Consider the following 12,962-nt stretch of genomic DNA (forward strand, 5'->3'; position numbering starts at 1 on the left):
GGTGGTTCCCAAAGCTTATCTGACCATGAACTCTTCCAAAAAAAAAAAAATAAATAAATAAAATAATAATAAAATAAAAACTATTAAATGTCCCAGTGAAGAATTTGAAGCCACCAAGGCAGCATCAAAGGTCAATTGTCTCTTCTTTTATGTCCTGCCCTAACATTACCTCCACAGTTTTACTGACAATTCTGTAGATACTTCTACCCTTTCAGCTCTGTTCTTTATGAATTTACATCAGCCTATATTTACCCCATGTGTTGGAAAGGCTTTTCTGTCATGAAAGCGTGTAATTGCCTTATTTTCTAATTCCTGCAAAGGGACAGGTAGCTGTTCCTAACGTGTGCCATGGCACTACTTTATCTCTTTAGACTTTTCCCCTGGTGTCTTTCCCTCGTGTACACATATTTTGAATTGAAATCAGTGGAATTTTTTTAAACATAATTCAATTGCCTCTCCCATATTTGTTTTCAAAAAGTGATGGCTTCTTCCATCAGGAAATAAGGAATGTGCTTTGCTTCCTGTCAGAATAAAGTAAATAGCCAGCTTCCTACTGTGGCAGAGGTGGGGGGTAGAAGAAACCTACTCCATAGCCAGGCCTCTATTGCCAACCCCCTGCACCTCATATTTCTAATCCCTTTATCCCTGTCCCCTGAACAAGAATTCAGGTCTGTTGGCCTCCTGATATCTAAGTGGCCCTCCTGATTGGGAACCTTAGTAGTAACAGCTCTGTCCTTTCTCTGGATCAAGGAATCCTGGAATCCAAATTGAAATGAGAAAAAAGTAAATCTCTTATATGAAACATGCTTTCCAAACTGGCTTCCACTGCTCTGACTTTGTCCTGCCCTGGTACTAATATTGAGTCCAAGAGAGCACCACTTCCTGCAAGGTCCCTAACCTCTAGCCCCACCTCAAATTCCACAGGATTCTAGGGTGACCAACCACTGAGGGGTTTTCCAAAATTTGGGACTTTCAGGATAAAAGCTGGGAAAGTCCTGGACAAATTGGGATTGGTCACTCTGTTCTTAAAGCACCTTTGACAGCAGTCCTTCCTGATAGGAGCACAGAGTCAGGGTAGCAGAACCTCCTCTCTAGTGATTCCCACTCTTGTCTCTAGGAAGCTAGTAAGCAGCTGAAGCCAGGATAAAGACCCAGTGAGGAGTCTGGCTCCTCTCCTCTCCCTGTCCTCCCTTTTAGCACCTCCCAGCAGTTCCCAGAGCCTCCTCTTTCTATCCTTTTGTCCTTCAAGTCTTGGTCACAGAATGTCCTACTTTATTATTTCCTTACTAATAATATGACTTATTAGTAAGTCATTCTAATAAGGGGAATCACCTGGAGACTTTATCTCCCTTGAGTCTGGGCATAAAGTCAGCACAATCAAATGGCCCCTGGGATGGATGGCAAGTTCATTAAAGGAATACTTATGTTCTTTCTACCTAGTTGTTATTTGTGACCAGTGGGGTTGATAAACTCTTCTGGTCTGATACGGTTCCTTCTAGAACTATTTGGCTGAGTCACAGTTTCCTGACCTAAGACCTAAAGAGTATGATCTACACATAAGGTAGTAATACTCTTTTTATTACTTATATTAGTTAGGATGTATCTACTTTAAGTAACAGAAAACCCTATTCCAGCTGATTTATAAAATAAAGGGATTGTATTGTTTCAAAAAACTTGAAAGTTTAAAATAGGGAAGTTTTCAAAAGAGGCTTGACAGCACTCTATGAAGTCATCCAGGATCTAATGTTTGCATTGTCTGCCCTACTTTTCATGGTTTTGCTTCATCGTAAGACTGGATTCATTACCCACAACAAAGGTTTGTTTTTTGTCACAAATTGGATCAAGTGAAATCTGCAGGTCTTATTTCTCACTTCCAGCTCCAGTGTCAGTGCTTGGATTTCTGTTACACTAGTGTAAACCAGTCACAAATCCCTGACTGATCACTGGCTTCCAAAAACAAACAACCAAAAACACCATTCTCACCCAGCATTTAAAGAATCAGAAAGGGCTAAAGATTTGCAGACAAAGGAGAGGTCACCCCAAGCCCAAAATGGTCCACACCTGGATACTCTCTCAATCTCCCACACATCCCAGCGATTCTCCTCCCTCAGGAGCAAACCAGTCCTCACTGGCTTTTCCTCTCCTGTCCAAAGCCAGGGCACTGGTAGGCATGCTCCCCAGGAGATGATGGAGGCATTTCCCTTTAAAAACTGGTTTGCTCTACCTAGAGGCATACTCACCACACTCAGCTAATAGGGGAAGGGCCTGTGCAGGGACTGAAACATAGTCTGGGGCCATATTGTCCCCTATTCCTCCCACCAAGTGTGGGATCAGACTCCGGGTCCTTCCACTTGTGTGTGCCACCTCGAGAGATGTTAAGGACAAACTCCTATTGGGTATTTGGATGACTTTCTGCAGTTTTCATCATTTATTCAGTTCCATTATTACATATTTATTTATTTATTTATTTATTTATATTTTGAAAGAGAGCGTGCGTGTGCACACAAGTGGGGGAGGGGCAGAGAGAGAGAGAGAAAGAGAGAGAGTGAATCCCAAGGGGGCTTCATGCTGTCAGCACAGAGCCTGACACAGAGCTCTAACTCACCAACCATGAGATCCTGACCAGAGGATCCTGACCAAAACCAAGAGTTGGATGCTTAACCACCCGAGCCACCCAGGCACTCCATTATTACACGTGTTAATGTTATAATGTGAACATCTTTTGTTCTCCTTCTTTCAATTCGAATACATTCAAACTACCTTATTGAATTTGTAGGTTTATTCGTAATTCAATACACTTGTATTTATGTATTATTTATTTATTACTTAAACAAACTAGGCTAACAAAGAATTATCCAGTAGAATTCCCAAGGGCTTTTTGAAGAGATTTTAAAATAAATAAGCAAATAAGTACATGTACATACATACACACATACCAGACATACTTATGTAAATCCATTCTTCTGACTTTCTTCAAAGTAGTGAGGTTTTCCCTCATAAGTATCTTCAATTTCCCTCTTCAACTTTATTTATACCATTAGCATTTAGACTCTTGAGCTTTTTAAAAGGAGTTTACTAAAAAAAGTTATCAAAAACTTCAACCCTCATAAGATATCCCAGATTCTATACAATAAATTTGAATTTAGTCCAGTTATACTCAGTGTTATTTGCATAAGTTTACTTATTCAATGTCAGAAACCTAATATTAGATTACATTTGTATTGTTTCTTAAAAGTTGCATTTTTAAACTGAATTTGCAAATACAAAAAGTAAGTACGAAACATGGTTTAAAGGTAGAGACAGAGGTGACTGGAGACATTTTGGTAGAGAGCGTGCTTTCGCATACAGGTCACAGGTTCACCCAGACACTTCCGTCCCACTGACTTACCCAGCTGGCTCCCCATCAGACCCTCTCGCTGCCACACTTCCACTACCTTCTGCCTTTTCCAGCCCCATATGATCTCCCCGGTGAACACTACTCTGCGCCCGCCTCAGCTGTGGGTGAAGCCAGAATGAATAGACCCTCTGTGGGATTTAGTAATACAAATGAAGAGTGCACATGAACACCAGCTCTGTAGCGTATAATATGAAGCAAGATGCAGATGGAAGGCTGGGTCTCCCCAGCAACAGACAACTTCAAGAGCAGTGTCCATTATAAGGCCAAATGTTGCTGGGGGGGTGGTGGTGGTAAGGAAATAATCTGCTTTGCCCATTTCATAATCTAAATTTTACTCTTTCTAACCAAGGGTATTTTAGCCATTTCTTATAGTCGAGTTTAGTCATCACCATGATTAAAGTAAACAATAGAATAAAAAGCATAATTAAGTTTAGCCCAAAACTGCCTTAAGAGATACTCCAACAAGCAGTTGGAGAGACGCTTGGCTCAGAAATAATACTGTTTGTCTTATTAACGTGTACCTATCACTCTTCCTGAACTGTGTTTGATGCAGTAATGAAAGAGAAAGAAGTACTGACACAGAGAGTTGGACTCTGTCTCCATGACACCAAATCAAGAACTGCCTCCTTCTCCATCTTTCGCCACCACCTGGGAGACTCTGTTGGCAGAAGACAGAGCAGAGCAGTTTCTGTGGCAGACTGAGGTTGTGACGCAAACAGCTCTGATGACATTTCCTTGAGTGGTGCCCTGTCACCTGAAAAGCCACTTCTGCTTCTCGATCACGCCCCAGTCCTAAAATGGTCACAGAGAATTAATCATCTGAAACCCACAAGTCATCACAGAGGGGGGAGGGAGGAGGCCTGTAGCGATAAATGACAATGTCTTCAAAGCAAGTTCTAAAACCACAGCTTCAGTGAATAGAAATGCTTTTGTCTAATAAACTTTATTTATGTGGAGTTTACCCATAACGGACATATTTTAAACATATAGCTCAATAGAGTTTGACAAATGCTACACACTTCTGTAATCACCACCACAGTCAAGATTATAGAACATTTCTATCACTCCAGAAAGTTCCCTTGTGCCCTTCCCCAGAAATGGCCACAGGAAATATTTTTTATTTTATAAGCCATAGAACATTTATTTGAACATTTTTAAAATTGGAGTAGCATAAAGAAGAATCTGTTCACTTGCCAGAAAAAAACATTTAGATCTTAAATCCTTAACATAAAATCAGATAACACTTCCCTCAGCATAGTTTTAGCATGAACTAACTACTAATGAGAAGACATTGCCATAGTACTTTCAAACATGGCTAACATTTGAAGTGTAACATTCACCCAAAAATCTGAGTGGGAAAGGAATGTTTTAGCTTACCTGATATATCCTGAAGTTGTAAAGGTCGTGCTAAGGCTACATGGTAGGTAGCTCACATTGGCAAGAAGACTGGAAGAGGGAGGAAGCAAAAATGGAAAGAAAAAAGACCACGTAAAATACATATCATTCATGTACTTATGTAAAATTATACATATGTATGTACATATGTGGAAGTTGAATTTAAAATACAAAAAAAAAGTTACAGAGACCTCAATTCTTGCAAAATTTTAAAAGTCTCCTAGTGAACTCCCTTCAAAACATTTCCAGTTTTATGTCACATCAAATAACTTTCTCGTCCATCTTAAAAAATAAAAACAAACTACAATCTAGAAGAGATTATTGACTGATGGAAATAGAGTCTGAGATTTGGAGTGAAAAGTGCTTTCTCAGCCTGCAGCTGAACATTCTGCTCCGAAAGTGCTTCCCTGCCTGCTTCTCCACAAATCAATAATAGATCAGACAAGAACTTTTGTTGTTGCTACTTTCTAAGAGATGCAGAAAACTGGGCAAGTCGGGAACCCAACGAGAATTCTTGACTGTAAACCCCATATCCATCTCTGTCAAGTGCAGTCGGTGGAAGCATTTCGGAAGGAGAGCCACTTTCAGCCTGCTCTCTTCAAAGCAGTCTGCAGCTAGGAAGCTCCAGTGATTTCTAGTGTGACTTCTTAAGCAAACCTTAAAATTGGTTTATGCCATTAGAAAATGAAATTATAGCTGAAATTTTATCCAAAAACTGACATTGGTAAGGAAATCTAGGAGGGAAAAAACCCACAATTGCACAACAAAAGATTTACCTTACTTTTTAAAATATAAAAACAATTCACTAATAAAAATATGGTAAGGAAACAAAACAGATGAATGTTGGGGGGAAGGGAAGGAAACATAAGATAAAAACAGAGAGGGAGGCAATGCATAAGGGACTCTTAAATACAGAGAATAAGCTGAGGGTTGCTGGAGGGGAGGTGGGAGGGGAATGGCCTAATGGGTGATTGGTATTAAGGAGGACACTTGGGATGAGCCCTGGGTGTTATATGCAAGTGATGAATTACTAAGTTCTACTCCTGAAACCAATACTATACACTCTCTGTTAAGTAACTTGAATTTAAATAAATAAGTTTAAAGCTATGCCTGGGTGACTCAGTCAGTTGAACATCCGACTCCTGATTTCAGCTCAGGTCATAATCTCACTGTGAGTTCAAGCCCCACGTTGGGCTCCACGCTGACAGTGCAGAACCTGCTTGGGATTCTCACTCTCTCAAAATAAATAAATAAACTAAAAAAAAAAGTTTAAATAAATAAATTTAAAAACAAAATAAAAATATGGTAAACTAGAAAAAAATTATCCATAATTCTTCCTCCCAAAAAGCTTTGATAAAATTTAGTCTCGAATATTTCTTAACATCGTGGAAATCAAACCATATATAACATTTTGCATCTCAGTTTTCCACTTAACTATTGTAATGTATATGTTTTACAAATCATAAATAATTGTTAATAAACGTTTTTATGGTTGTCATAATTAAATCCAACAAAAGTAATACTCTTGCATCCCCAGAGCTGGACAATTCAGCTGGTTCCAATATTTTGTTATCACTGTGGCTAATGTATTTATGTGTGAGTCTTCTTCTGTATTTTGGAATATTTCCCTAGAATATATTTTAAGATGGGCAGTCTCTGCATTTGGGTGTAAAAACTTTACATCTCTTGTGACATATTTCCAGTTTGCTTTACAAAGCATAATAGTCTCTTTTTAGGGCAATTTGGCAGTGTGTATCAAGATCCTCACAAATATTCCATTATTTTCCTAGAGAACAATCAGGGATGCATAAAATGGTTTTGTTTACAGTATTATTGCAGTACTACTTCCATTAAAAAAAGTTAGCCACAATCTAAATGTCAAAACTAAAAAAGCAGTTAGAAGAAAATTATGGTAGCCATAGAATATACTTATACACCCTTAAAATCCTTTTTTCAAAAAATATGTAAAAACATGCAACATGTCAAAATATACATATAATTAAGACTGAATGAAAAAACTAGAATATAAAATTATACATATATGCCAATTATATACCTAATTATATACATATACACATATAATTATACATATGTGTTCACAGAAAAATGTCCACAAAGAAACACATCAAAATGTATACAAGATTGTTTTCAATGATTATTTCATAAAGGATGATTATAAGTGTTCCTTGTTGTATACCTTAATATGTATATTTTACATATTCAGACTATTAATCCTTTATTGCATTTCCATGTTCTATCACATTTATGTAAAAGTATATACGTGTATATTAAAGAACAGATTGAATAGACTGTTTAAAACAAAAAAATAGAGACACTCCAATTCTTACAAAATAAATTTTTAAGGTTTATTTTTGGTCTATTTTGTTTGAATAGAAAAACTGATTAATTTTTCAGGCTGAGTTCTTATATTTAAACACATCCAAAGTCCTCAAGTAAATACTATGTGACCACTCAGCTCTCTGTCTACAGGGTACATTCCAAACTCCTCAAATGCCCACACAGATCCAAGATCCCTCAGAATCTGGCTTCTACTCACCTACACAGCCTCCTGATTATCAACCCTCCCAGTTCACAACACTCTGCCCTCCTGGCCATGGGAATGGACATTCGCCAAGCAGAAACATACTTCATCCATTCAATAGAGGCAACTCCTACAGGGCCACAAGACTCTCCTGAGATGTCACTTCTGAGAAGTCTTCTGTTCCCTCCTTCCCCGCAGGCTGCTGCGTGTCCTTCCTTTGAACTGTCAGCATGCCTTCACTTTTGCAATTCTTGATAATTGTACTCATCACACTTCATCTTGAATGCCTGTGTACTTACTATACCCTCCCTTTTAAAAAGTCAGCAAGGGCAGATTTTTTTTTCTTGTTTTGCTCACTGCTACATGCCCAGTGTCCAGAAAAGTACTTAGAGGTACCCAATCAATGTTTGAATGTTTCTATGACTGACTTACAGAATCAACGAGTCAATGAATGATTGAATGGATTCAGCAGAAAACTTCAGTGTCTAAAATACAAGGTATCCAGCAAGGGGCAGAAGTAATGCCAAAAAGGAGGCAGAAAAGGAAGAAGATATAGAGAGACTTCAAAGATAAGTAGATTGGCAATGTGGAAAAAGCATAGACTCTCACCAGAAACACTGCTATATGACTTTGAGAAAGTTCCTCAATTTGCACTTGTAAAATGGGATATAATACTCATTTGGTTGAGAATTAACTGAACCATATTTATAAATGCACACACAGTGCCTTGCATGTAGTAAGCATTCAGTGATTTTTTTAAAAATTTTCTTGGGGCGCCTGGGTGGCGCAGTCGGTTGGGCGTCCGACTTCAGCCAGGTCACGATCTCGCGGTCCGTGAGTTCGAGCCCCGCGTCAGGCTCTGGGCTGATGGCTCAGAGCCTGGAGCCTGTTTCCCATTCTGTGTCTCCCTCTCTCTCTGCCCCTCCCCCGTTCATGCTCTGTCTCTCTCTGTCCCAAAAATAAATAAATGTTGAAAAAAAATTTTTTTTTTAATTTTCTTAATGTTTCTTTTATTTTTGAGAGAGAAAAAGTATGAGCAGGGGAGAGGCAGAGAGAAAGGGAGGTACCAAATCCATGAAGCAAGTTCCAGGCTGTGGGCTGTCGGCACAGAGCCCACAGCAGCACTCAAACTCATGAACCATGAGATCATGACCTGAGCTAAACTGGAAGCTTAACCTACTGAGCCACCCAGATGCTCCAGCATTCAGTGAATGTTTGACCTTTTCCCTATCCCCTTCCAGTTTGATCTAGTTGTTTAGATACCTATGAAAAACTGGTCACAAATTCATAAGAAAAAATGCACTGGATAAAATTATGTTTACTATAATTTTTTCAAGATAAGTCATTCTTACAAGGTTAGGCATCACAACCACAAGGAGATGCTTTTAATGTGACCCATACTGAAGGAGGGGGCCCCAGAGGTCGCTCAGGGGTGAGTCTTGTACAGAACTCACCTTATATACTTTAATGACGGGGCAAAGAAGTATTCCCAGAACACAGGAAAACTACTCTCTTATGGGTTTCGTTACCCTTTCTGTTGATGAGACAAACACATGCAATATTAAATTCTGTCCTAGAGCCATTTGGCTAAATGTGTGGATGTCTAGAACCAAAAATACATTCATCGATTTGGGGATTAGACTCTATTAATATGCTTTTCAAACAGATATTTCTGTTCACCTTGAAGCACTGGTGCTCATGTTAGGCTGGATGGTTGGGAACACTGGTCTTACTAGACAATAAAAATCAGCTCTTTGAGGTCATTAGAGTCACACATGGGAGGGCGGCCCACCACAGCCTGTTCCTGGTGAGCTGGCACCATCAGGGACGTCAAGGTGAGTTTTCTAGAGCAGAATGCTGCATCCACAAGCCTCACTCGGGGCCTCCCTGGCAGAGCAAGAAAATTTGCCACAGCAAAAGAGTTTTTTGCTGAGAAAAAAGGAAAATAAGCCATGGGATTAGAGCAGCAAGAATAAACATTCCTGCTGCCAGTATCATAAAGATTCTTTAATTTAACAATGAGCACAAGCCTTTATTGCTTCCACCAAAATTTATGGCTCCCATATCTGGCAGCAACACAATGTTCACTCACATTGTCATAGCCTTTTTTATTTAGAACTTTTCATGCTTTTATTTTATTGTTTTAGTTTACAGGGAGAGAGTGCAAGAGAGAGAGCAGGGGTGGAGCAGAGGAAGAGAGAGAGAATCTTAAGCAGGCTCCATGCTCAGCACAGAGCCCAGCACAGCGCTTGATCCCACAAACTGTGAGATCATGATGTGAGCCGAAATCAAGAGTCAGAAGCTTAACCAACTGAGCCGCCCAGGTGCCCTCACTTGTCATTGCCTTTGAAGTATTAGTTTACCTACCTTGGTTCTGCATTATGAGCCACGTGGGATTTTGTCAGTATTCTTAGGTGTTGTGTTTTGCTTCTTTGTTAGTTTGAAACTCTATTTATACGTATGAATATGTGTGCTAGACTGATACAAAGATGAGTCCCCTTCTCCTGAGTATATATTTTCCCTTGCCATTTTATGTCATTGTAATCCTCAAACTTCCTACATTTGAATGTCGAGCACTTCTTAATTTGACTAGTCAACTCATTTGGCTGATATCAGCCAAAGTCAGACAAAGGGCAGAGGGAATTGTAGGCAGGAAACATAGTTAAGCAAGGTGGGAATTCACCATAGAGCTTGGCTACAATTAGGTGTCTGGGGAGAAGCTGTTTGTTCAAAGGTAGGGGAGACAGAAGGGGTAACGAGAAACCGAAGAAGGAAGAACGGCGCCTTGCCGGCAAGTGGAAGGAGGAGGAGCAGACGGATAAAAATGGCAAGGTAGGAATGATAGCAAATTCATGGGTGGCACCTGAGGACAGACTTCCTAGTAGGATGTGGTGTGGCCTTGGGGGAGGTGCCGATGGTAATTAGGAGCTGAGGCAGTTGTCTCCAGAGAAGAAAGCTCCCCTAGCACTGCTACAGTGCAGGAAAATTCATGTAGACACAAGATCTAAACACAGGTTTCATCCGTTATGAGATGGAAAACTATTGAAGGACTCTGAGCAGATGAATTCCATGATTGGTCTTAACTTTGAAAACATCACTGGCTATTTCATTGAGAATAATTAACGGGTGGCAAGTTTGATTGACAGAAGGGAGATTGGTTTTAGAAAGCCATTGGCATAGTCCAAAGGAGAAACAATAATAACTTGGACCAGTGTGGCAGCAGAGGAGGCAGCGAGAAGTGACCCATTCCGGATATATTTTTAAGGTGCAACAAACATAGGGGATGAAAGAAAAGGAGAAGTAAAGGAGAATTCAAAGGTTTGAGGCCTGAGCAATTAGAAAAAGCCTGGTGCCATTTTACTGCAATAGGGACGGCTGTATGGGGAGCAACTTTGGGAGGGGGAAGAGATTTGAGGAATCACCAGCTTACAGCCATGAGACTGGCTGAGCTCATTAAGGTGGTGAGTGTGGGAGTGCAAGGACTGAACTCTGTGGCACAACACTCACAGGAAGGGTGACCAGCTATTCTGGTTTTCCCAAGGCTGAGGATTCCCAGAACATGGGACCTTCAGGAAGCCTCTGAGAAAACTGAAATTATTGATCACCTGTTCAGAGGTCAGGGAGATGAATGAGAAACCCATGGGAAGGAATAGCAGGGCAAAGAGAGACATGTTGCCCGGGGAGCCAAGTAAGGAACACACAGCCCTCAACTCTGTTAAATGCTGCCGATGGGACAAATGACAGGAAGACTGACAGCTGACCACTGGACAGACAACAGAGAATCACAGGGGACCCTGACAAGGGCAGTTTTAGTGGAAGTCGCCTGGGACAGAAAGCCTGATTCTGGTTATATGAGAGGATCTTAATCTGTTTAGGCTGCTATAGAAAAATATCATAATCTGTGTGGCATAAATGACAGAAATTAATTTCTCATAGTTCTGGAAGCTGGGAAGTCCGAGATCAAGGTGTTAACAGATTCAGTTCCTGGTGGGGACCCCCTCTACCTAGCTTGCAGACAGCTACCTTCTCATTGGGTTCTCACTTTCCTGTGTGTGTATGTGTGTGTGTTTACACCCGCAAAGACAGATAGAGACAGAGAAGTTGAGATTCCTTTCTATTCCTATAAGGCCATCAATCCTATTAGGTTAGGACCTTACCCTTATGACTTCATTTAACCTTAAAGTCCTTATCTCCACATAGGGTCACATTTGAGGTTAGGGCATCAACATATGAAGGGGATGGAAGAAGTAGGGGACACACAATTTAGACCACATCAAAGAGAGAAATTAGAATGAGAAAAATAAAAACACTTTCAGGGAGTTTTCCTGTCCACAAAAGGTAGGGGGAGTGGTAGTTGATATATAGGATTGAAAGAAGGTTGTTTGTTTGTTTTAAGGTAGATAGAAGGGGGGAAATGTGTTTGTATCCTGATGGAAATGATCTAGCAAAATGGGAAGCCGGTCCTTGAATAGTTGAGAGGGAATAGGACCTAAGGACAACTGGGGGATAGGCCTGAACAAGGAACACAGATGGCTCATTTGCTGGAAGAGGAGCGAGGGCAAAATTTTTGGACACAGATGCACGTGGGTCTGTAGATGTAGCATGTGGGCTCATCAAAATTCTGTTCCGATAACTTCTGTTTTCTTGATTACATATAAAGGAAAGGTCATGAGCCGAGAGTGAGGATGGCAGCAGCCGATGGCAGTTTGAGCACAGAGGGAAGTTAAGAGAGTCATCTAGGAGAGTAGGAGAGTCCTGTGGAGAGGAAATCCAATATAATTGTGAAAGAGCATTAAGGACTCCCTTTGCATTGAGCACCCTTTACAATGGAAGTCCAACACTTACAGCTTAGCAGAATCCAGTATGATCATCGCAGGGGTCTGTACACAAGGCTAAGGGTTAGCCGCCCTGGTCAGTCAGGGTTTCACCATCCACTTATGTGAGTCAATCTCTCTGAACCTCCTTGTGTTTTAATCTGTAAAACTGGGATATTCATGTCTGCACTGCCTTCCTCAGAGGATTCAAGAGATGGCACCTGAGGAACATCTTCTAAACTGTGAAATGTTCAACACAACAGAGATTACTAGAAAATGGTCCTGATATACTGAGCTTGTTAGAATAAGATATTTTCTTTAAATTTTTTTAATGTTTATTTTTTGAGAAGGAGACAAAGCGTGAGTGGGGGAGGGGCAGAGAGAGAGGGAGACACAGAATCCGAAGCAGGCTCCAGGCTCTGAGCTGTCAGCACAGAACCGAACGCGGACATTGAACTCACAAACCGCGAGACCATGACCTCAGCCAAAATCGGACACTTAACTGACTGAGCACCCAGGTACCCTGAGAAGAAGACATTTTCTTTACATATGTGTGAAAACTTGTAAAAAATAGGAAATCTAGTTTTATCGCGTGAAAGATGCCCCTAGGGTTGTGTCGTGCACAGCACACAGTGGTTGTCTCCACTGACCCTCAACACTCACCAACCCCTTTAACTGCCCACCACATCACAATTATTTCTTTATGCCTATATTTAGAGTTATATCAGAATATAATGTCATTTTTAAGTTTTAAGATCTAAACTGAACGTTACTGGTTTTTGTGCTTTTGGGCTCTACTCTCGGCAGGCCTGGA

The 12,962-nt window shown here is 40.5% G+C and overlaps 1 long non-coding RNA gene across 1 annotated transcript in view; it reads left to right on the forward strand.

Moving 5' to 3' along the window:
• LOC109492952 overlaps positions 1-4,090 on the forward strand; it is a 28,482-nt gene extending 24,392 nt beyond the window's left edge. The window contains exon 3 of the long non-coding RNA XR_002146967.3: positions 3,951-4,090. This is a non-coding gene — a long non-coding RNA (uncharacterized LOC109492952). The remainder of the gene's footprint in view (positions 1-3,950) is intronic.
• The last annotated feature ends 8,872 nt before the right edge of the window (positions 4,091-12,962 follow it).

The sequence above is a fragment of the Felis catus genome, chromosome A1 (genome assembly GCF_018350175.1).
Source record: "Felis catus isolate Fca126 chromosome A1, F.catus_Fca126_mat1.0, whole genome shotgun sequence".
NCBI classification, from domain to species: Eukaryota; Metazoa; Chordata; class Mammalia; order Carnivora; family Felidae; genus Felis; species Felis catus.